Below are 26,322 nucleotides of genomic sequence, written 5' to 3' on the forward strand. Positions count from 1 at the left end.
AAGTAGGCAAAGGAAATAACAAAGCTTAGAGCAGAAATTAATGAAGTGGAAACCCCAAAAAACAACCCAAATGATCAATAAAGCAAAAGATTAATAAACAAGATTAATAAACCATTAGCAAAACTCACAAAGAAAGGGAGAGAGAGGAACTTAATAAACTGGATTAGAAATGAAAAGGGGAGATCACTACAGATAATACAGAGATCCAAAGGGTAATCAGAGACTACTTTGAAAAATTCTATGCCTCAAAACATAGAATCCTGGATGAAATGGAAAAAAGAAAGAAAAGGAAAAAGAAGACATTATTGTAATAATGCCCAGAAACAATAGAGATGAAAGACTGAAGGACTGGCTCACGATATGACTCTCACCAGAAAGAGTGGTGAATGCAGTTTGAGAAACGACTACACTCAGAACAACCATGATAATGTTGATGAGGTAGAGAAGTAGAACGCCTGTTTTGAATACAGGCTGGCGGGTGTGGTGAGAGGAAGAAAGGGAGTTGGTGGTGGGAATTTGCACCAGTGTAGGGAGGTGTTCTTTTTATGACTCAGGCCCAACTACAAACATGTTTGTAATCATGGTGCTTAAATAAAGATATAACAAACCCTGGACATTGAGCTTTCATATGATAAGCAATACCACTCCTAGAGATACAGATACCCTAGGACCTAAAACACAACACTAAAATGCCTTCTGCACTCCTATTTTCATAGCAGCACTATTTACAAAATACTTACAATAATTTACAAACTATAAATAGCCAGAATCTGGAAACATTCTAGATGCCCACAACAGCGATTGGCTAAAAAAAACTGTGGAACATCTATATACAATGGAATGTTAGTAAAAATGAAGTCATAAAATTTGCTTATACATGGATTTGGAGACTTACGTTGTGTGAAATAAGTCAGAGGGAAAGATAAGCACAGACTAGTCTCACTCATCTGTGGGATTAAAGAAAAATAAAAGACAGTATGATAATAATAGCCAAAGATAATAGATATGAAGGCTGGAAGGACAAGGCCATGATAAGAAGCGTATCACAAAGAGTGGTAAATGTAGTTAGGGAAATAACTACACTACATATATAGATATATATCTATATACATATATAAGATATATATATATCTATATACATATATATATATATATATATATATATATATATATATATATATATAAAGAGACAGGCAGGGGGTTAGGGGAGGTAGGAAATGGGGAAACATCGGTGGTGGGAAAATTGCACTGGTAGAGGGTGTGTGTGCATTTTATAGCGGAAACCCAATTACGACCATGCTTGTAATTGTGGTGCTTAAATAAATTATTAAAAAAAGAAAACAAAGAAAATGATCTATTGAACTTTTTGTATAAAAGGTGACTAGTGGTATATTTCCTTTAGAGGTTTTTTTTCCTAAACAAGTGTGGTTATCTACATAATAATAATATTGTAAACTAGTTCTTTGTTTTGCTCAGCTGGGTTTTGAGCTATTTTCTTTCCTTTCTTTCTTTTTTTTTTTTGGTCACACCGGCAGTGCTCAGGGGAAACTCCTGGCTCCATGCTCAGAAATTGCTCCTGGCAGGCACAGGGGACCATATGGGAAGCAGGATTCGAACTGATGACCTTCTGCATGAAAGACAAATGCCTTACCTCCATGCTATCTTTCCGGCCCTCTTGAGCTATTTTTTTTAAGAGAATGAAGTACTAGATTCAATCTGCCTGGTACTATATGTTCTAAATAGAAATGTTTTCACATAGATGCACTAGTGTCTCCAGTGTTTGGGAAAAGGAGGGTTGTTGGGAGGAACTGGATGGTTACTGTCTCTGCCCAGACACAAACTTGAAATAGCCAGTGGGGGGCAGGCGATAAGGACTCTATTGTTACTTATGTTTTTTTTTTTTTTTTAACTTAGCTTGGCCTTGTTAAAATGATAATAGAAAAAGCATTTCATAAAATCACAACTGTGTTGTGTATTTGCATTTGAACAATGTATTTTAAGTAGATGCCCTATTAAGTGTCAGGAACACTTAATTCTAATCATTGTAAACACCTCAGTCATAAGTTTATATTCTATCAGTATAGTTAATATTGAGTAATGCTGGTTGTCATATTGGCCACTGGGGAATGGAGCATATGGATTAACTGTCTTACTACTACTTGCTCATGGCAGAGAACCAGAAAAACAAATTCTCAAAAGGCTTGTTAGTTCTAAGAATTACTATGCATTGTTAACATTTTGAAGAACAAAAATCAATAATGAAAGAGAATCCAAAGTTGTCTTTGAGTGCTCACATTTTGGAAGTTTATTGACCTTGGCATGTAGAAGTTTGTAATTATATTCATGATAGAAAACTCAAGACACAATTGGAACAGAAAGGAAAGGCTATTATTGACTCTAATAGCTGAAAAAATTTTATCACAAACTTTGTTGAGAGTCTCAGAATTAATGAGGTCAATGGTCCTGTAATTACAAAGAATAAAACTTGGAAAAATGTCTTGAAGTATTTGCCTGTAATATTCCAGAGCAGTCATCACATGCTTCATTTCTGCAGGCCCTATTTCAATAACTTCTTACATGTCTAGTTTGTTAACTATCACACTTGAAGCCTTTTCTTGGCAGTTATTTGCTGAAGGTGACAGCGAGTCAAAGTTCCAAAAGGCTTATTAAAGTATTGTATGAAGACCTTGAAGAAGGTCCTAAGGAGGAAAGATATGTTAGTACAGAAAAAGAACAGATCTCTGGGAGCTTTTTGTCTCATTTGATTAATTACCTCAAGTTTAAATTGGAGGAAGAAGATAAAACAGGCGTCCCCTGGAGTGATGGATGTTTAGAGCATATTTTACAGGATATCAGTCATTTAAGGAGACAGCATTTCAGGTCATAAATCACAGAGGTGTTGGCTTCCAACCTCTGCTTTATTTCTGCTCTCTGCCTTAACCTTCCATTGTCTTAACCTATAAACTTGAAGCAGAAATGGCTTCCATTCCTGGATCTTTGGTCTTAGTGGCTCTTCTGAGTTTCTATGCTTTTTAAAATTACTCAGTGGTTGTGTGCATTCAGAAAGAAAAAGTCTCAACCATCTAATGAAAATATAATTTTCTCTTCATTTATCCTTTTTCTTTCTTTTTTTTTTTTATTTAAACACCTTGATTACATACATGATTGTGTTTGGGTTTCAGTCATAAAAGGAACACCACCCATCACCAGTGCAACATTCCCATCACCCAAGTCCCAAATCTCCCTCCTCCCCACCCAACCCCCGCCTGTACCCTAAACAGGCTCTACATTTCCCTCATACATTCTCAATATTAGGACAGTTCAAAATGTAGTTATTTCTCAAACTAAACTCATCACTCTTTGTGGTGAGCTTCCTGAGGTGAGCTGGAACTTCCAGCTCTTTTCTCTTTTTCTAAGAAACACAGTGATCCTATTTTGTCTTCTATGGGATCAACAAGAAATTCCGAGATTATTATTTACTTCTTTTTTTTTTTTTTTTTTTTGGTTTTTGGGCCATACCCTGTGACGCTCAGGGGTTACTCCTGGCTATGCGCTCAGAAGTCGCTCCTGGCTTGGGGGACCATATGGGACGCCGGGGGATCGAACCGCGGTCCGTCTCCTAGGCTAGCGCAGGCAAGGCAGGCACCTTACCTCCAGCGCCACCGCCCGGCCCCTATTATTTACTTCTTAGCTACAAATTTTCTGTCCTAATTCCTCAGATGTAGTTGATTCTTCCAAAATACTTTTCAACAACCTGGGTATTTCAGGATGTCTTCATGGTACTTTTGGGATGTTTCACCATCTTTGAACACCTGCTATCATACCTATTAATCCTCATAATAATATTTATAAAGAAAAACATATGCTCAACGATTCCCTAGAATCACAGCTATTTAGAAGTAGACAAGATCTCCTGATCCTAAAATTTATAGCTTCATTTGATACAAGTGTCTCTTTTCAAGTCATAACATTTTGTCAATAACCTTAGGTCAGATCTTTGACAGACCTTCATTCCTACATATCTCCACAGTTTTGAGGGATAGCATGTATACTTAGGTTGTCACTGTGTACTGAGTCTCAGAAAATCTTTCTGAATCTATAACACAATTTATTTCTCTATCTTTCAAAAAAGATCAGTATAGATTAGTAAATATTTCCACTTATTATTAGCTTTACATAATTTTCTAATCAGCAAGATACAGCAGCAGAATATGCTCTATACTCTACGAACCAACATTTCAGATCATATTTATATAAATGTCATAGCTTACATTAAGATTCACTTATGCTATTATATAATTAATCTTTTCACACTTATATAGCATATATCTACTATTGTAATATTTTTGGAATAATTACAGTGATTATTTATACTATTCCTTGACTGCTCATTTAATCCTAGAAAACAATTAAAAAACCATCTTCATAGTTTTGCCTGATGCAAACAATCCATTGTTGGAATCATATGTTTATTTTTAACTTAATAATGCATATTTAAGTTTCTTTCATAACTTTTCATGAGTTGGTAGTTTATTTTTAGAAATAAATAGTAATCCATTATCTGGATAGATCAGTCTCTTGTATTAAAGTCATTTTGTTTGCTGGAAATTATGTAAGAGCTATTGAATGCATAGGTTTTTTATGTCTAAATATGTTTAGATCTAATTTGAGTATAAATAGCAAGCATCTTAATTGGGGATTGTATGGAAAAAGTATTTTTGGTTTTGTAAGAAACTGTTAAACTGTCCTCCAATAAATATTGTTTTGCATTTGCACCGGCAATGCATATGAATTCCTATTGTTTCAGTCAATTTTGTTTTGTCAAAACAAAACAAAATATTTGGGGCTTGGGGTATTTGATCTTGTCAATGTTTTGGGCTTTCACTATTCTCATAGGTTTGTAGAGTTTGCTCAATAGTTTGTTTTTATTTGGACAATGTTTTATTTATTTATTTATTTGTTTGTTTATATTTGTTTGAGGGCTATACCTGACAGTGCTAAGGGCTTACAGCTCTATGATCAAAGATCACTTTTGGTTATGCTTGGTGTCTTTTCTGAAAATATATGGGTTATTTTAAAATGTGTTCCTTTTCAAAAATTCTAAGGTATTTTTACTATTATTGGTTTCTATTATAATTTAATGTAGTAATAAAATGGTAAAATACATAAAATCAATACTTTTTTTTTTTTTTTTTTTGGTTTTTGGGCCACACCCAGTAACGCTCAGGGGTTACTCCTGGCTATGTGCTCAGAAGTCGCTCCTGGCTTGGGGGACCATATGGGACACCGGGGGATCGAACCGCGGTCCGTCCAAGGTTAGCGCAGGCAAGGCAGGCACCTTACCTTTAGCGCCACCGCCCGGCCCTAAAATCAATACTTTTATGTTTTATTTCAAGCTGAGACATATTTGGATTAGAAAATTTCATGAAAAAATAAATCCTTAAGTTTTTGAGCAAAAACACTTTCTCCATTTTTGTTGAATATATATTAACTTGCTCTGGTGATTGTTGAAATCCCAATTGTAATTGTAGATTTGTTTATACTGTTTCAACTCCTTTTTAAATAAAGCTATTTTTGGGGGCCAGTGAGGTGGCACTAGAGGTAAGGTGTCTGCCTTGCAAGCGCTAGCCAAGGAAGGACCACGGTTCGATCCCCTGGTGTCCCATATGGTCCCCCCAAGCCAGGGGCAATTTCTGAGCGCTTAGCCAGGAGTAACCCCTGAGCATCAAATGGGTGTGGCCGAAAAAACAAAACAAAAACAAAAACAAAAAAAAGTTAACTAAAAAAAAAAAATAAAGCTATTTTTTAAAACAACCCATTACCTTTTTCCCCAAAGCCGTGTCTTCTCAGACTTGTAGATTTTAAATATTCTATATTTCTGTAACAATACCAATCCATTAATTTATAATATGTAATTCTTTTGATACAATGTTGAATTCAATTATATTCATACTTCATGTAAATATCTTTAAGATATTTTCATTAAAGTTACTAGTCTGTAGTTTTCTGTGATGTGTTGTCTGAATTTAGTATGAGGCTATATTGATTACATTCAATATTTATTTGAAAAGTTATTTTTCAAGTTTTTAAAGAGTAAAAATAGTTGTAAGTTCTTTTTTCTTAAAGTATAATCATCTATATTTGACTGCCATGTGAATAGCCATGTTGTTTATAAAGGCAATGATTTTTTTGTCAGTAGACAAATAACATTCCTTTATTTACAGATCACAATTTATTTAGATAGCATTATATTTCTGTCATTTTTATGTATCTATTTTGGCAACATTAAAGCTTTTGGTGCAACCATCTTCAAAAATTCAGGTGCTTAGATTTATTAAACATCATTATAAATTAATGATAGCTGATTAAATATATAGTTGGCTTCAGGTTGTTTTTTTGAGGGATCTCTCAAGTATGCTTAGGAGAAGATCCTGATAGTATTAACCCAACCAGGCTGGTTGGTTCTATGCTTGGACAGAGAATGTAATGTTATATTGTTAAATTTTGAGAAAAAATTTACAAGTATTTTTTATCATATAACCATATTTTTATATATATTCAAAAGAAATTTTCCCTGTTGTTTTATTTACTGGTAATATCTTCATTTAGATTTTGGTATTAGATAATACTGCTTCATCAAATAAATTAGAAAGAATTCTCTCTACTTTTATCTTCTGTAGGATAGTAAATATAGCTATTATACTCTTTTATTGAATATACGCTTCTTCTATAATTCATTAGTTGGGCTGGTTGTTTATTATTTTGGAAAATTTTTTGTTCACTATATTTCTATAATAGCTACAACTATACATATTCAAATTTTTTCCTATTATTTTTGGCAGATTCTGTATTTCAGAATATTCATTTCATCTTGTGATCAGAGATATTTATTTTTATAATTATATTTATAATTTTCTTTTATTAACTTTTTAATGCTCATTGGGTATGACATGATATTCCATTTTTTATTTCTGAATTAGTGATTTATTGTTTTATATTTCCTTTTTTCTTCTCTGCTATTATGGTCTGGGCATGAATTTATCTTTTTAAATATGCAACTGGAGTTTTATATATTTTCTCTACTGACATACTATTTTTAATTTCACTGATTATTATTATAGATTTTACTTCTTTTCTTCTGCTTATTTAGATTTGCTCTTCCTTTTATGTTTTCTAAGGTAGAAATTTAGATTACTAATTTTAGTTATTTCATATTTTCTTGGAAATACATTCAATGTTGTGAATTTCCCTTTAAAAAGCTACACTGGAATCCCACATATTTGGATAAGGTATATTTTTATTTCAACTTATTTAAAATACAAAATTATTGATTATCTTAGAATTTTTTTGATGTATGTGTTATTTAAAAATGTTTTGTTTAATCCTTAAGTATTTTGGAGGATTTTTCAACTATATTTTACATATGTACTAAATTCTGTTGTGGTATGAAAGCATTCATTTGTTTTATTATTTTTTTTTCTTTTCCCCCTCCCCATCTGCCTCATTTGTTTTATTTTAAATTATTATTATTGGTGCGTTTTCATTGTGAACTTTAGAAGAATACATATTATGCTTTTGTTGAAGGATATATCCTGTTGTTATCAATTAGAACTTGTTAAATAATAATGCTGGTAAGTTCCACTATTTCCTTGCTGATATTCTGTTTGCTGGATTTGTATATTATTGACAGAAAGGATTATTTAATTATAACAAAAAATTAATCAATTTATCTGTATGTTTTTCTCATTTTTTACCTTATGCTTCTATGTTGTTCACCTCCAAACAATAATATGCATCTTTAACACACCAGTTTCATTTGACAGCATGACTTGATCAAATGGTCTTCTCAAATTTATGCCATAGATCCATTTTAGATTTCGCTAACTTGGTTTCACTTGCCTTAAGAAAGTTCAAATCTGATATTCTGGTTCAATCAGTTTTCCTAGTTTCTAACTATTGAAAGGAGTATTGTGGTACTTGCATTAATTCCTCCTTGTTTCTACATGGTAACTTTTTTTAGGCACATTATAAGTTGGGATGTATGTGATCTTACCATGTTCTAAAATTAAGATGTTTAATTAAACATCTTAATTAAACATGTTCTAAAATTAAGATGTTTAATTAAACATCTTAATTAAACATGTTCTAAAATTAAGATGTTTAATTAAACATCTTAATTAAAATTAAGATTAAGATATTCTTCTAACATTAAGATAATTGTAGAGGGAGTACATTGACTGGCTATTAACTCTTGCCAAAAGTTAGCAATGCCAAAAATGAAGTTGAAACTTCACACATGCTTATACAAAGTTTTATAGAGCTTATTGTATACAGTTAAGAGAAGAAATTTTGTGTTTTATTGTTAGAACTTAAAATAATAAAGGGTGGGGAGGGGAAAACTTAAAATAATAAATACGATGGCTGAGCAATATTGCAGGGGTTAGGGTGTTTGTCTTCCACACAGACAACCCAGATTCAATCTTTGGCACCACATACGATTACTTGATCATTGCCAGGAGTTATCCCTGAGTACCATCAGGAATAAACCCTGAGCATCACTGGATGTGGCCCCAAAACAGAATAATAATAAAGACAAAAAATAAAATTTGTACTTAAAGCAGAAAAATTCAAAGAACATTATTTTAGTTATAACTACTCACTGAATAAAACAATGAATTTTTGAAATATTTTATTCAGAATTATATGTTATATATATGACTAGTTTCATCACATATCTTGGCTTATAATTCTCCATAGGATAATAAATAATACTTAGTTTTTGGTATTATTTGTAAGTTAGTAATGAAGTTTTTAGCTTTACAAATGATATTATATACTCCCATTTAACATGCATTGACTATGAGTAAGGTGACATTAAATATTCATTCAAAAAAATCTGAAAAACACTTTTTAAGTATATGTGTATAACACAGAACAGCTTCCAACACTTTCATTTTAGTTTGGAGAGGAGGTGAATCTTAATTATATTGTTTTTCTTGGCTTACATAAAATGTTCCATATTGTGTTACTACTTTGCAGAATTTGAGATTAATGCATAATTGATGTTTACAAAGATACGTTTCTATTTCTGTACCATGAGATCATGCTATTGAGTTTACACCATCTATCTAGAATAAGCTCACTTTAATTCTCAGTTCCTACTATGTTTATAATTAATACATGTGTAATGTAAGCATGAAAAATTTTCTTTGATCATAAAGAAGTGCAACCTGAAATTATATGTTGAGTTTTTATGTGCCTTTTAGTTACTTACTTAAGGTTTATTGGTGAGAGCAGAAGAAACCATGTTATTTGCTGTAACATGAATGTTGTTAGAGACTATTTTACTAAGTAAAGTGAGTTAGAAGGAAAAATGTGCCAACTGAATTATCTTATTTATATGTGGAATATACAAATATTTCACATTATATACAAATATATAAAGAAAGTAAGAGATATAACTCCCAACATATACAAGCTCTGAGATAGTGCTAAAAGAATAGTGATTTGTGGTAATGAAGTTGCAGTGCTAGTGAAGATGCAGGGAATTTGGGATTGTGGTGTTAGGTTAGCAACATTCTGAAGGTGGGGGTATTGAAGTAGCATTGCAAGTATAAGAAAATAATATGGGAACCATTGCAAATAACATTAAATGTTACTTAATATTAACAACATTAAATGTTAATTTATGTTTCTGCTAAACTAATACATTTCTACAATAGAATTTCTTTTTTTTTTGGTGTTTTTTTTTTTTTTTTTTTTTTTTTTTTAGGTTTTTGGGCCACACCCGGCAGTGCTCAGGGGTTACTCCTGGCTGTCTGCTCAAAAATAGCTCCTGGCAGGCACGGGGGACCATATGGGACACCGGGATTCGAACCAACCACCTTTGGTCCTGGACCGGCTGCTTGCAAGGCAAATGCTGCTGTGCTATCTCTCCGGGCCCACAATAGAATTTCTTAAATATCATAGAGTATAGTTTGTTGAAGTATAACTGATTTCAAAGAAACTTTTTTCTTTAACCCCAAATTATTTATTTTTTATTAAAAATGTTTGAAAAACAAGTTAAACTTGGGCCTCAGCGGTGGAGAGACAATTTTAGGTTGCAAGACATTTAATTTCTGTCTCTTATTTACCCTAGAAAAAATGATTAATTAGTGTCTTCAAATCTAAATTCTATCTTTCCTAGTCAGCTTCACTCATAATCCATCATAATTATGCTTTCCTATCTTCACCTATTGGGACAGTAAGTTAGTCACGTTATTATAAATCATTCTTCAATGAGTTCTAGATAACTATTCTTAATAAAATGTGTAAAATTTTTCTTTTTTTTATTTCTTTTCTATTTTTCATCTAAATACAGATTCTATACTCTGAAGATAGACACCCAATCTTCTATCACTTCAACATATTATTCAAAGTTAGCTGTGATTCCTGGCTATTGCCAAAGTTCCTTATTAATTCCAACTATATTAATTATCTTTACATAACTTGTTTTTTAACCTCTTGAACTCAGCTCTCCAGATCTACTAAAGTGCTTTCAGTTCTTCTAAGGCATCACACTCTTTAGAGCATCTAGAAATTGTTTGTTCATCTCCCTTATAGAAACCAATTTACTGTTTCCCTCTCTCCAAACACACACACTATGATCTTTCAATTTGGGTGAATTGTAATTTTTAATATATTTTTATAGCTACTACTTCCTTTGTCATGACATTGATATAATTGTTTATGATTATCTGCATACTGTCTGTTACCTCTACTCAAATTAGAAGGGATAGTTTATAATTCTCAATGAAATGCCAGTGCCTATTAAAAGTCCTGGAAGATTAATATTTGATGAAAATTTATTGGATACATAAATATTGAATGCTTCCCAAATGAACCCTAAGTAACCAACTTCCCTAATGCCATGGAAGAAACCATCTCTACAGGCACCCCTTTTTATGTATAATTTTGTCTTATAGTGTCTCTGAATTAGTCTCTTACCAGTCTGAAATACTGAAATTTGACATAATCCTAGTTTTGTAGATCATTACTTGGGAAGGTATGTGGGCGCATCAATCATATAGTTTAGAATGTATCTTTCATTTACTGTTATTCCTCTGAAGCTCTTTTCTTACAGTTCTAAGAAACTGAGAGGTTATCTTTTTAAACCAAAAAGATGACTCTGAAGTCATTAAGTCTGGACTCCTAATTTATGCCAGAAATAATAGTAAAATCATAGGGTCAAGAAAAGAAAGATATCATCTTCCAACCTCCTAACCTTAATCATTTAATTTTAAAGGAGAGGATCAAACTACAACTCACCTCCCACATGAGTATCTAGGCATGAACATATTCCTATTTAAGAAAGGTGAAAAGTACCTTTTCTAAATGTTTGGTTAATACAGGTGGGTAGGTAAAATTGCTCTTATCAGATGCAAAAACCATAGTCAGATTTTATGATTGAAAGAGTATCCAATTTTCCAGTTCTTAACTTGGCTGATACCGCAAAAACTCAGCAAATATGGAGGCCTCAGATTTGTGGCTTATGAATTTATCCTAGTGTCTATATAAAGTAATTAAAATGTAAATTATTTTATATTGTCTACAACTAAACCCTCTAACACATTCCATTAAAGACCCTCTACATTTTGTTCCTATCTTATACTCCTGTAACCATACTTCTACAGTGACAATAGTGACAAGTGTTTTGGTTTTGGTTTTGCCTGTGCCTGTTTAATTATTTCATAGGAATAAAATAATCCAGTATTTGATTTTTTATTTATTTTGCTAAAAATAATTTTAAGTTATATTTCTGTGTAAATGACAAGTTTATCATTTTATAGTTAACACTAAGTTGTGTTTATATATACATCACATCTTTGTCTAATTACCTGTCAATGAACATAAATTATCTCCAATTCTTGGTGATTGTAAACAGCACTAAAACAAACATGGAATTGAATACATATCTAAATTGCTGAAATTTTATTTTATTATTTTATTTTTATTTTTTTGGTTTTTGGGCACACCCGGAAGTGCTCAGGGGTTACTCCTGGCTCTATGCTCAGAAATCACTCCTGGCAGGCTCAGGGAACCATATTGGATGCTGAGATTTGAACCACCATCCTTCTGCATGCAAGGCTGCCCCACCTCCATGATATCCCTCCAGCCCCGAAATTTTATTATTTTTACAAAGTTTTTAATAGTTGACTTTTAGGCATACAATATTTCAACACAATTCCCAACAGTAATATAATAAACAGGCTCCTTAGTTCCCTCCCACCTTCCACTCAGTCTCTTTGACAGGTACTTTAAGTTTAATTGTTGTAGTCTGGGTTTCCTGCTTTTGATATTGTTGACTCTGTAGTTATACATATAGATATGCCAAAAATCCTTCTCACTATGTGCCTAAGGGGTGAAGGCACCTCTACCTGAAGTTACATCCTGCTAGATCTTCTTACTTCCCAATCAATTATTTTTTTTCTTCTCCCTTTCTTTCCCCTAGTCAATATTGATCTAGGATACCCTTTTAATAATTCACATTATTTTATTCTATATACCATAGGTAAGAGATATCCTATGCTGTTTCTTTTTATGACTTATTTTACTTAACATGATATCCTACACTTGCATCCAAATTACATTATTTCATCATTCCTTGCATTTGTATATAATGCATATATAAATAAATATATTACATCTTCATAATACACTCGTCTATCTATCTTTATTTTACTTTAAACCACATTTTATTTTATTTATTTTTGAGCACTTTATTTTTGTTTACTTTTCATTTATAATTTTTTTTATTTAAGCACAATGAATACAAATATATTTGTAGTTGGGTTTCAGTTATAGAAATTAACACCTTGCTTCACCAGTGCAACCTTCCCACCACCAATGCCATCCATCTCCCTCCTACAGATGATGAGAGGTACAGGGCCACTTACTGCTCAGGGTCACTTCCTGATGTTCACATATTTTTTAATATAATTTTTATTTTAATCATAGTGGCTTACATATCATTCACAGTAATATTTTAGGTACATATTGACATTGAATCAGGGGAATTCCCTTCACCAAGTTGTCCTCCCTCCACCTCTGTTTCCATCCTGCCTCCCATATCCCCCACCTTCACCCCCCGGGCTGCTAGAATGAGTGGTCCCCTCTGTACCTAGCTTACTAATAGTGATCATACAACTGCTTGGTCTTGGTACCTCCATTATTTCCCCCTCTAATTGGGAGACGGGACTAGATAGTTCAAGTTTTGTGGTTTTGTTAGAAGAAGAGAAAAGCAATAAAATGGGGTAAAAATCAAATGCTCCGAAAATGGGCAGAGTCCTTCTAGAGCAGGGTTCTTAAACTCAAGTTATCTGGGGGCTGCAGGAGGCAAAGTTGGTGTGAGGCAGGGCTGCATAGGGATTTCGCTTACCGAATATTCGCAATAAAAAATCGCATTAGTAAGAAAAAAATCGCAAAAATCGCATTAAACAATTGCATACCCCGAATTTAATGCATTTTTTTCTTACTAGTGCGATTTTTATTGTGATTATTTGGTAAGCGAATGATCGCGAATACTGAGATATTTGAAGGCCGGCCACGGGCCACAAAATGTTTTACAGAGGCCCGCGGGCCCCGAGTTTGAGACCCCTGTTCTAGAGGCTCTCATCCTCAGTTTGAGAGAGGAAAGGGAAAAAGAAAGTGGAACACCACAACAATACAAAAAGAAGTATCAAATAAAATATCCAGTGAGCACTACAGCAATAAAGATAAGCACCACATAATAGCCATGGTCATGAAATAAAAAACATGACAGAGCATATAAAGGAAGAAGAAAAGAAGAAAGAAAAAAATAATTAAATAAAAAATGGAGACAACAACTTAAATATCCACACCAAAACAAAGAATTCAACAAAAAATAGATAAATAAATAAATAAAAAATATTTTGTGCTTTTTGTCTTTTCTTTTTCTTTTTTTTTTTCTTTTCTCCTGCATAGGCACAGTAAATATTGGGATCATTAGAAAAGGAATTCCCTTGGCCTAAGAGATACAGGATTTCTCCACCCTTGAAGTATATTGTCATGGGATTAACTATAGATTCCTTTAATGTTTATTTACTCTTTCCTTGGTGCTTTTTTGGTGTATGGAAGACTTCTGCTCTGTCCTGGGTGATAAAATCAGACCTCTGTTTCTAGAAATCTTGGTATCTGCACAGGTCAAGGAGTGGAACTTATGATGAAGTCTTTCTTTGTGGTTCTAGATGTCCTGTTCTCTCAGTGTCATTTTAATCTGTCTTCTGTGGTTGGTGGTCTTGGTCATTGCACTGATCCTAGGATGGAGCCTGGGATAGAGTCTTTTGTTATGTTTCCAGAAGACCCATTCAATTGCAATTGTTTCAGTCAGACCTCTGGAATTAGATATCATGGTGGTTGTACAGGTCGTAGATCAAACCCTGGACTAGGGCTTTTTTATTGGTCCCAAGATACATACTGCCTGGTTATGGTTGTATCAGCCAGTCATCTGTAGATGACTGCAGATCTTGGCTTTTGCACAGATCAAAGGGTGACAAGTATTCTGATTTTGTCTTATCGTTAGCTAGTGAGGTAGGATAACCTGCTCTTAGATCAAGTTGTTCCCATTTTCTCATTGTCAGAATATCATATTAGAGCTGGCACATGTTGGTGTACGAGCAGTATTACTGATCTTCACATCTTTACATCACCAAGTCTGGGTAACCCTGACAGGTAAAGTGTTAATGCCTTTATTAACAAAGCACCTTTCCTTCTGGACCAATATACAAAAATTCTCTTTAAATAATGGATTACTCATAATGTAGATTTCTTCAGACTTGCTGGGTTTATACAAAGGAACAAACCAAGTTTATTCAGCCATCTGGCAAGATTCAAGGTGGAGAGAAAAAGTATTTTTCTGTAGCTGACTGAATTAAATGCATTCTAGTTGTCTTACCTAGAGCCTTCTTTTTGGATAACTCATAGAAAAGTATACTTACTGGTTGTAATAGACTGATCATGAAGGAACTAAAAGCTGTACATGTTATCACTAGTTTGACTAGGATAGAGGAAGCCAGAACTTTACCACGGAGAATTTAGACTGAATAGCACAGTTGGAGAAGTAACTCAGAGCTGTGCTTTATGTGCCATTACTAAATCTAATGGAAGTCTTAGACCTCCTCTCCTGGAAACACATGTATATCACTAGAGAGCTTATTATGAAAAAGTTAGGCAGCATGACCTCACACACAGATGCCTAATTACTCAGGGAATACATATAGTACTATGATGCTTTGAATTCTGTTGCTTAACTTCTGCATCACCATCCTGGAGAGTGCATCTTCTACTGCTCTGTCCTCCCAAGAGTAGAGGGGAGTATTTATTGCTCTAGGACCTGATTGTTTTAAGTAATATTCTTATGCCTAATTGATCTGATGTTTTCAGATGTTTATAACTGCAAACCCAAAACAGTAAATTACATGTACTCCCATTAACAGCTAAGGTAGCATGAGAGCTCACCTCTTTTGTCTTCTGCCAGTCCTCTGTCAGCCTGAAGATGTTAAATGAGATGAAGCTTCCCCATGTTCCCCTTAATGACTTTTAAGTTGGTAAAATTTCTAGGAAAAATGTGAAACAAGAGGTCAGCAGGAAAGCTAAGGGAAAGTAAGGGCAAGAGGGTCTACAGGAACTCAACTAACTAAAATATCAATTGGAACTTAAATTATGCCTACTTATTCCAGAGTTTAGGGCAAGTAGAGAGAATGAATTAAATTCTAACATTTAAAGAGCGTGAGTGGTGGAAGGAAAGATGAAACAAATACTGTGGCTTCTCCTGGTATTGTGAAGGGTACAATTTACCCCCTATAATTAAACACTTGCAGAAATTAGAGCCTATCCCGAAAAAGAATTAGCACAGATGTTGGAGGCATTTCTCTCAGATTCAGGAAAGGAACAACAATGAACCTTAAAATCTCTTTCTGGGTGACTGGATTCTAGGACTCTATGTTGTTCTCTCCACTCCAATAGCAGTTAAAGTTTCAGTATTGAAAGAAGATCCAACAACCTACTTATTCCTCATAGTGGTGAGAAGGACTCCCTGCAGATTTGGCTGACTTGGGTCCCAGATCCAAGACAGAATGCAGATCATTCTGATGTTCCTGCTGACAGTGGTGATTATGAGACCACAGGAGTGAACACCTCCATTTGCTTGTGGACTACACTTGGACTCCTACCCACACTGTAGATGGCAGGTTTGTGGGTCAAATAGTCACTCCAGGGATTCCTCTTCTATACTTTGATTTTTGCATTTTGTTATGATTTTGCTCCACAAAATCTCCCACTATTGAGGCATTTTATAACCACAAACAACAATCTAGAAAAAGTGGATACCGTCTCCTGGATTCAGGTATCCCTGAGAGCATTCTCATTTTATTCATGTTAGAGGAGAGTCATCCAACATGTGGGGGGAAAGGCAGACTTTTACTGCAGGTTAAGGGAGTGTGTCAGGGAAGCAAACTTGAAGCACACTATCTCCGAGATAAAATGACAGAGGGAGCCAGACTAGGAGAGTTAAGGTTAGAGGTCACAGGTAGAGTTTCAGGAGTATAGTTTCTTTGCAGAAAACCAGGACTGTCTCAGCCAAAATATGATCAGTAGGGAAGGCCTGTATGACAATGTGCCAGTACTTATTTCCTAATAGAGAAGCATCAATTAAGCAAATGAGGAGGGGGAGCTAGCCAGAAATTCAACACTGCCTTAAGATGCCAGTGTAAATCCCACCATCAATCAAGGAAAAGCTCTATCCTTAAGATGCTGGATTCCATCCACCAGTTTTTAAAATTAGACTTCCCCAGAAATCGCCAAATATTGTGGGATCGACCCATAACTACTGTTTTTACATAGGAATGGAGTATTCATTGGCATAGGGAGTTCATAAGCTAAAGTGGCTTCCTTGCCCAAGACATAAGCTGGGTTGATGAGTATGTGGAGAAAGATCAAATATAACCTTCAGAGACAAGGGTTGGGGACCAATCTCAGATCTTACCTATATAAACTAACAACCTCAGTTTACTTAGAGGACTGTAATCAGTTTTTTTGAGGTGAGATAAATGTCTATGTCTTCTCAAGGTCTTCTTCTCAAGGTCCATGAAGGCATTTGGTTTGCTTGAACTTTTGGATTGATCCTTTTCTTTGTTTCCTCCCTGATGACACAGGATGACCCCATCCTTCTCTATCCTGGTGTATGTAATGCAGAGAGTACATATGTACTGTGACAAGGCAGAGTGGCAACATCCAGGATAACAGAGACAGGTTCCTGTACTAATTCTTGTTGCAATTGGCTTGGGCATCTAAGGCTCAGCCATCATAGAAACTTTAGCTTTAGTATTCAGATCAAAATTGAAAGAAGCTGAGTTCCCTAATAGATGCTGACCTGGCAATCTTAGAGCCAAATGTCAGACATCTGGAGCACTCTCTGGACTCCTTAGCAGAAGTGGCACTGCAGAACAGGAGAGGCTTGTACTTCTGATTCTCCAAACAAGGTAGACTGTGTCTGATGCTCAGGAAAATTTTCTCCTTCTATGCTACTAATTCTGGGATCCTCAAATAGTCTGAGTCAACTAAGAGACTGCAGGACAGGGAAGAACAAAGAGGGCAGAAAAAAAATAATTGGTTTGAATTACTCTTCAGTTGGTCACTATGGCTTACTAGATGGCAGCTGCCAGGCCTCTATGCTTATTACCTGCTATGCTGGTTTTGGCCCATGTATTATTAATAAGTAGGAGCTTTTGTGTCTACAATATTTAGCAGTATTAAATTAATGCTACATCCTAGATCAGCTAGACACTGATTGCCTGTATTCGTCTCATGACTTCACCTAGTTATAAGAGAAGGGGGGAATGTGAAATCTGCAAGAATTAACAATATAACCTCTTTATAGGTGTTAAGACTTGAACAAAGTCATTTCCTAGAAGCCAAAATTAGAGCTGGCCAAAGTCAGGATGAATGTGATGATGTCACAAGTCTGTCAATATATCCTATGTTTAGAAACAGCCTAGAGGGAAGAACTCAGCTGCTCCATACCAGCAAAGCAATTTAAAAGTAAAGGGAGACTTCTTTAAGTTCTTAGTCTGTAAATAAGAGCTAAGGAAAACACCTCAAGAACAATTATCCTGGGAGTGGGATTTCCCACAAGACTAATAGCCCTTACTAGCATGAGGATACCTCATAAATTGAATTATGTGTCAAAAGCCCAACAGGATATCTTTAAGCTTGTTTACTTTTCTGTAACCTTACCATAGGTTAGTGAGGTAAGAATGCCTTTGTGTAGAAGGTATAAATGTGTGTTAGAAAAAGTGCTCAGGAACTTGGTGTCCCTTTGGCCCTGGGTCCTCTTAATAAACTTAATAGCTCTTAATAAAGCTTAAAGCTCTTGGGGCTGGCGAGGTGGTGCTAGAGGTAAGGTGTCTGCCTTGCAAGCACTAGCCAAGGAAGGACCACGGTTCGATCCTCCCGGCATCCCATATGGTCCCCCCAAGCCAGGGGCAATTTCTGAGCACTTAGCCTGGAGTAACCCCTGAGCATCAAACGGGCGTGGCCCAAAAACCAAAAATAAATAAATAAATAAATAAAAGCTTAAAGCTCTTAAACTTTTTATTTTATCTTAAAAATATAAAATATCTTAAAATTTTAACTTAAAATAAAAAAGAAATTTACTGGTGAATACATATGGGCCTGGGATTTTATTTTTGAAAAGCCTTTTGATTATCATTTCAATTTCTTCAATTGTGATAGGTCTATTCAGGTATTCCACATCATCTTGGTTAAACATTGGGGGTTAGAGGAGTCCAAAATTTATCCATTTTTTCAGGTTTTCTTTTTTTGTGGCAAAAAGATTCTCTGCATATCTGTAGTATCTTTAGTATCATTCCCCCCCCCCCTTTTTTTTGTTTGCTTTTTGGGTCACACCTGGCAGTGCTCAGGATTTACTTCTGACTCTATGCTCAGAAATTGCTCCTGGCAGGCTCGGGGACCATATGGGATGCTGTGATTCGAACCACTGTCCTTCTTCATGCAAGGCAAATGCCCTACCTCCGTTCTATCTCTCCAGTCCCTCATCTCCTTTTTTCAATTTGACTCTGTTTATTAAGTTGCTCTCTCTCCCTCCCTTTCTTTGTGAATCTTATTAATGTTCATCGATTACGTATATATTTTCAAAGAACCAACTCTTAGTTTCATTGGTTTTTAAATTTTTTTCAATGTCCAGTTCATTAATTTCTATTCTCAATTTTATTATTTCTTTCCACCTTCATACTTACAGCTCATTTTGTTGATCATTTCTCAATATCTTTACTTGTGCCATTGTTATTTTTGTAGGCCTTTTCTTCCTTTCTGATGAATATTTGCACCTGGTTTAATTTCTTATACATAGTTTTCAAAGTCTCCCCACAACATTAATTGAAAAGTCTGCCTCTGGGCTGGAGAAATAGCACAGTGGTAGGGTATTTGCCTTGGGTGCAGCATACCCAGGACAGATGGTGGTTCAAATCATGGCATCCCATATGGTCCTCTGTACCTTCTAGGAGCGATTTCTGAGCAAAGAGCCAGAAGTAACTCCTTAGTGCTGCCAAGTGTGACCCCAAAACCAAACGAAAAAGTCTGTTTTTATTCCATTTCATATTTTCTTTATTTTTTAAAAATTACATAACCATAAACCTGGGAGTTTGTATGAGATATTCTATATGACATATTGATCCAAAAGTATGTCTTTATTTTAATACTTTTCTCTTTAATTACTATGCCTTTGTGGTAGAGTTTTTAGTTAGATAATGAGATGCTTCTCAGTTTCTTTTTTTATATTATGGTTATTAGATTATTAGTTAGGGTATGGGAGTTTTGGCTCTTGCATTAATTCTATATAGTAATTTAGTAAGATGGCCATTTGGATGGCATTGATTCTTCTGATTTATGAACATGGAATATTTTTCCATTTCTTTAAGTCTTCTTCAATGTCTTTCTTAAATGTTTTCAAGTTTCTGTGGTATAGTTCTCTCACTTCTTTTGTTAAATTGATTCCTAGAAACTTTATGGAGTTAGGCAATCTTTGATCACTTTCTCCTGTCTCACTATTTGATTAAAGGAATGTAACCATTTTTGGTTTATTGAATTTCTAAGCAGCCACTCTGCTGTATTGATTTAATGGTTCTAAGGGTTATATTCATGGATTATTTAGGGTTTTTAATGTATACCACAATGTCCTCTGCAAATAGACAGTGTTTGACTTCCTTTATTGTCATGTTGGATCTCTTTTATTTTCTTCTCTTGTCTGATAGATGTTGCTAGTATTTCTAATGTATTGTTGCATAAGAATGGAAAAACCTTACCTTATGCTTGAACTCAGTGATAATTCTCTTAGTTATTTACTGTTCAGAATAATATTTTGTCATCCATGCACCCACTCTCCTCAAGAGGACTCAAAAAAGTCGTCTTAATTCAACCAGACCCCAAGAGCTTGTCGCAGCAGGGTTCTGTAATAATTTATCCTTTTTCATTTATAATCTGATTTATTTGAGCACTTTCTATTTTGTCCTTGTGAATTTGGCCAATGATTTGTCTATCTTGTTTTGTTTGCTTGTTTGTTTGTTTTTGTTTTTTGTTTTTGGGCCACATCCAGTGACACTAAGGGGCTATTTCTGGATATGCACTCAGAAATCACTCCTAGCTTGGGGGACCATATAGGACAAGTAGGGGATTGAACTGTGGTCCTTCCTAGGCTAGTGCATGAAAGGCAAGTGCCCTACCACTTGTGCCACCACTCCAGCCCCAATTTGTTTGCTTGTTTATTTATTTATTTTTAAAAAACCCAGCTCCTGCCTTCATTGATTTTTTTATTTTTTATTTTTGTATTGTTGATTTATTCTCTGGTTTCTATTATTTCTTTTCTACTAGTATTTGGGATCCTTTACTGTTGATTTTCCAGATGTTTAAGGTGTGCATTTAGGTTGTTGATTTGATCATTTTTTTTCTTTCATTGTGTATGCTGCATTGCTACGAGTTTCCCCCTAATTATTGTTCTTGCTGTGTCCCATAGATTTTTGGTAACTTGTTTCTTAAGTATCATTAGTCTTAAGGAATCATTTTATTTTTTACTCGATTTTTTGATTCACTTTTATTAAGCATCCAGTTTCTAGATGTTATAATATCTAGACTGTTTTTATAAATTATTTTATAAAGCATGAATCACATTCTTGACATACCTAGTCATAATACAATTGTTTCTCAGTAAGTGGGAGTGAAAAAGTAAAAAAAAAAAAACAAGAGGAAAAATGAGAAAGAAGAATAGAAAGAGTATAGCAACAAGAAAATTTGTCTAAATCATTGTATCCTGCAGTGAATTCACTAAGTCATTGTTTGAATGTTTAGATCATTCTTTTAATTCTTTTGTTTTTGATATTAGATGGCTTTGTAGATATATTTCAATATTGGTGTGTTCCTACAGGAATGAAAGTAATAAAAAAAAACAGAATTGTCTGATGGCTTTGCAGTACAAGATTTATAAATATTATTGCTAATACTACAGCTTTTATGGGTGTACTTTCTGCTACCACGGCTTCTTCTTGAAGTACAAAAAGGCAGAAGAAAGATGCCCATACTCATTCCATAAAAATCTTTTAGCTACGTCATCTCAAATACTGATATACCTGGTATTTTGGTCAGATTGCTATCTCTAGAGAGCCTTAGAGTAGTAATAAAGTAGGGCCATTGGCAAAGCAGCAATTGTGGGTGATGATGGCAATAGACATATCTTCTTATAATCAGTCCCTGTCTCTGATATTGTAGGATGCTTGGTATAATTCTTATGTTTGTGAATTTTTGTAAGTAAGTCCTAAATGTGATCTATTCTACATAATTTTCCATGTGCATTAGAGAAGAATGTACATTAAGCTTTTTGAAAAGTGAAGACACTGTATAAATTCATTGACAATCAAGGAAACTTTTGAAAGAAAAGGCTGTTGTGCCATTATACTGTGTAGGGTTGTCGCTTCTAAAACTGGTTATTTGGTTCATATAAGTTCCCTTTCAAATTTCAAAAGTTCATTTCAAATTGGTTTAGTTATGGTGATTATGCCAGCTCTCTTTTTCCTGAGAATGTTTTATCCCTCCCTCCTATATAAAGGAGAGGTTTTCTGAGTAGGAGAAAGGAAATGAAAGTTTAAAAGTTTCACTCAGTAATTTGAATATGTCATTTCACACTTTTCTTTTTTCTAAACTGTTTATATGGGAGACATGATTTGATTATTATATTATTTCCTTTATAAGATTTTTTCTCCCTTACTGCTTTAAGAAGTATATCTCTCTCTTTTGTTTTTGCCATTTTGATTATTATGTAGTAATAAAATAATTTGAATCTATTTAATTTGGTACTTTTGACCTCTTGAATTTGCTTAGCTGTCTCCAGAGAGAAGAGAATTTCTGTTATTATCTCTCCCACTAGTTGTTCTTACAATTTCCCCCTTTTCCCCCACCTCTGATAGTCTTATAATTTAGATATTATTCATTTTGTCTTTGTTCATTACCTTAGATTTTTTCATCCTTTTGTCTCTCTTTTTTTCAAATTATTTATCAGGATTGTCTTGTAATATGTATTGGAATTCATCTTTATGGTTCCTCTACAGTGCAATTATTCAACTATAGCTGCTATTATGTTCTTTAGTTCTCTCAATTTGATTTATATAGATTTTCTCATCTTCTTTAATTTGGTTGAATTTCTTATATATTGATGACATAATTTCACTGGTTACTGCTTCTTTGACTTCTGACACTAATGCACCAAGTGTGCTCACACTAAAGTTTTTGTTTAAAGCAATAAAAATTATTTTATTAGGTCTATAACCACTTTCATTAATCTGTTTGGGGGGAAGAAGTGAGTTTTAGAATCTAGTCAGTTTGCCACCTTAAATTTATTTTTGGAAAAAAAACATTAGAAAATGCTAAAATTGAAAGATAATAGACTAAGCAAAGTGTTTGTTTTCCACATTTCCACCCATGTTTGGTTGCCGATCATCACCAGTGGTGGTCTGGAAACTAAAGAAAAGAATTTTTGTTAATAATATCTTTAGTTAATACCATAATTACAAGCATGATTGTAATTGGGTTTCGATCATAAACAGAACACCCCCTTTCACCAATGCAAAATCCCCACCACCAATATGGAGATTCCTCCCAAAACTGGCAATTGAGCTCCCATAGGATCCAGCTATACCACTCCTAGGGATATATCCTAGGGACACAAAAATACAATACAAAAATCTCTTCCTCACACCTATATTTGTTGCATCACTATTTACAATAGCCAGACTCTGGAAACAACAAGATATCCTTCAATATATGAATGACTAAAGAAACTTTGGTACATATACACAATGAAATATTATGCAGCCGTCAGGAGAGATGAAATTTTCCTATACATGGATGTACATGGAATCTGTTATGCTGAGTGAAATAAGTCAGAGAGAGATAGATGTAGAATAGTCTCACTTATCTATGGTTTTTAAGAAAAAAGACATTCTTGCAATAATTTTCAGAGACTAAAGAGAGGAGGGCTGGAAGGTCCAGATCAGGACATGAAGCTCACCACAAAGAGTCATGACTGCAGTTAGAGAAATAACTACATTGAGAACTCTCATAACACTTGTGAATAATACTTGTGAATGAATGAGGGAAGTAGAAAGTCTGTCAAGAGAACAGGCAGGAGTGGGATGGGGAGGAGGGAGGAATAGGACATTGGTGATGGGAATGTTTCACCGGTGAAGGGGGGTGTTCTTTACATGACTGAAACCCAACCACAATCATGTTTGTAATCAAGGTGTTTAAATAAAGATATTTAAAAAATGGGGCTAGCACATTGGGGGGAAATGCTTTACAATTTCTAAGCAATTCATAAATGGCGAGGTGAACTTTGCTAGATGAAGATTTTTAGGTTAGATTCTTCATGGACAATTTAGGATAACTATAATTTTCACATCTAGATTATAATGCAATATGGTAGTGAGCACTATAAGAAGTGTCTACCCTCTGGAGTATCATCCATCGAGGTTTCTTTCCTGAAAGGAAACTGAAAATGTGGGCATTATGATATAATAGTAATGTAGTTAAATTGAAAAAGAAAATAAAAGAAAAAAAGGAAAAAAGATAGTAATTTGTGAAAGCATACTCAATGAGCGGGCCTGTAACAAAAGTCTATGTGTGTGCCTTGCTTATTTCAGTGGCTCTATAGTCATAAAGTTTTAGATCATAGTAGCAGACATAATCAAAAGGAAATGGATAAATTGTAGTATTTTGTCAATACATTTTCATAATGTACACTGTCTAATATATGTCTAATGTAATAAAGCACTGAATTGTGAAATTAGGGTATCCAACCTATATCTCCAAGAACCGCTGTGGATAAAGAAGTTAAAGTTATTTTATACAAAGTAATTAAGGCACTAAAACATATTGATAGTGAGCAGTGCGGCGGGAATCTCTGGCTTCTAATTATATTCTGCTCTGATTCTGTGGATGAAAACATTAGAACATTGTTACAGGCCTTAGCAGTGAAAGGTTGCTTGAATACTTGTTCAATCTAACAGCTCTTTCCAGGTTTCTTTGTAGTATAAAAGAGAGTAAAGACTTTGTGATACTCCTCTTTCATTTGAATTATTCCCTTCTCCTCACTATACCTTAATACCTATGGTGTACGGAGTATCTATGTTTTAGACCATTGGGTTACTTCCTGGGGTTTTTCTAAATACCACATATAAATGATATCATTCTGTATTTATCCTTTTTCTTCTGCTTACTTCATTTAACATAATATCTTTTTTTTTTTTTTTTTTTTTTTTTGGTTTTTGGGCCACACCCAGTGACGCTCAGGGGTTACTCCTGGCTATGCGCTCAGAAGTCGCTCCTGGCTTGGGGGACCATATGGGACGCCTGGGGATCGAACCGCGGTCCGTCTCCTAGGCTAGCGCAGGTAAGGCAGGCACCTTACCTCGAGCGCCACCGCCCTGCCCCTTAACATAATATCTTTTAGTTACATCAATGCTGCTGCAAATTGCATAATTCTATCATTTCTTACTGCTATGTAGTATTCCATTGCATATATGTACCACATCTTCATGATACATTCATCTGTTGTTGAACATCTAGGTTGATCCCAAGTTTTGGCTATTGTACTGAGTGCTGCAATGAATAGTGGTATTCATGTATATTTTTGGATGAATGCCTTTTATCCTGGAGACAGATAACCAAGAGAGGGATTGCTGAATCATTAGCTGCTCAATTTTAAATTTACTGAAAACCTTCAATACTATTTTATTATATAGGGCTTGGACCAGGCAGCATTCACACCAGCAGTGGATAACATTTTTCCAAGAATCTGTCCATTTCTTCTGGGTTGCTAACTTAAATGAGTACAGTTGTTGTTCATAATAAGACCTCATGATTTATTGTATTTCTTGAGTTTCTGTTGTAATCTCACTCCTTTTATTTGTGATCCTATTTGAGGTTTTTCTCCCTTTTTCTAGTAAGTCTTGGCAGCAGTTTGTCTATCTTGTTTATTCTTTCAAAAAACTTGCTCCTGATCTCATTGATTCTTTGTATTGTTTTCTTTGTTTCTTTGTTGTTTAGTTCTGTTTTGGTTTTTATTATTTTTTTTATTCTACTTGTTTTTGGGTTCCTTTGCTGCTGGTTTAGTACATTTAATGCATAATGTTGATCAGAGTTAGTACTTCTTGGTCTAATGTTCCCCTGATCAATAAGTAGTATCCATCTTTGTCTCTGAGTACTTCTTGAGGTTGAATGCAATTTGGTCTTATATAAATATAGCTGCCCCAGCTTTTTTTGTTTTTCAGTGGCATATATAATTGATTTCCCTCCTTTTATTCTCAGCTTGTGTCTATCCTGAACTTTTAAGTGTGTTTCCTGTAGGCAGCAAATATCTGGGTTTTGTTTCCTGATCTAACCCTCTACTCTGTGCTTTTTAATGGTAGAGTTTAGTCCATTGACATTTAAGGAAATTATTGATATAGAGGGTTGTTGTGCTATTTATATATAGGATTGTTGTTACAATTGGGGATCTGGTTTGTGTAATTGATTTCTGTGTAGTTCATTTAGAGTCGGATTGGTAGCACAAATATTGCAAGTTCTTTTTGTCTGAGAATGTTTTTTAACCCTCCCTTCCATGTAAATAAGAGCTTTGTTGGGTGGTGGATTTTAGGTTGGAAGTTTCTTTTTTTTTTTTTTTAATTTTTATTTTGATCATAATGGTTTACATAGTGTTGACAA

This window comes from Suncus etruscus, chromosome 4 (genome assembly GCF_024139225.1).
Source record: "Suncus etruscus isolate mSunEtr1 chromosome 4, mSunEtr1.pri.cur, whole genome shotgun sequence".
NCBI classification, from domain to species: Eukaryota; Metazoa; Chordata; class Mammalia; order Eulipotyphla; family Soricidae; genus Suncus; species Suncus etruscus.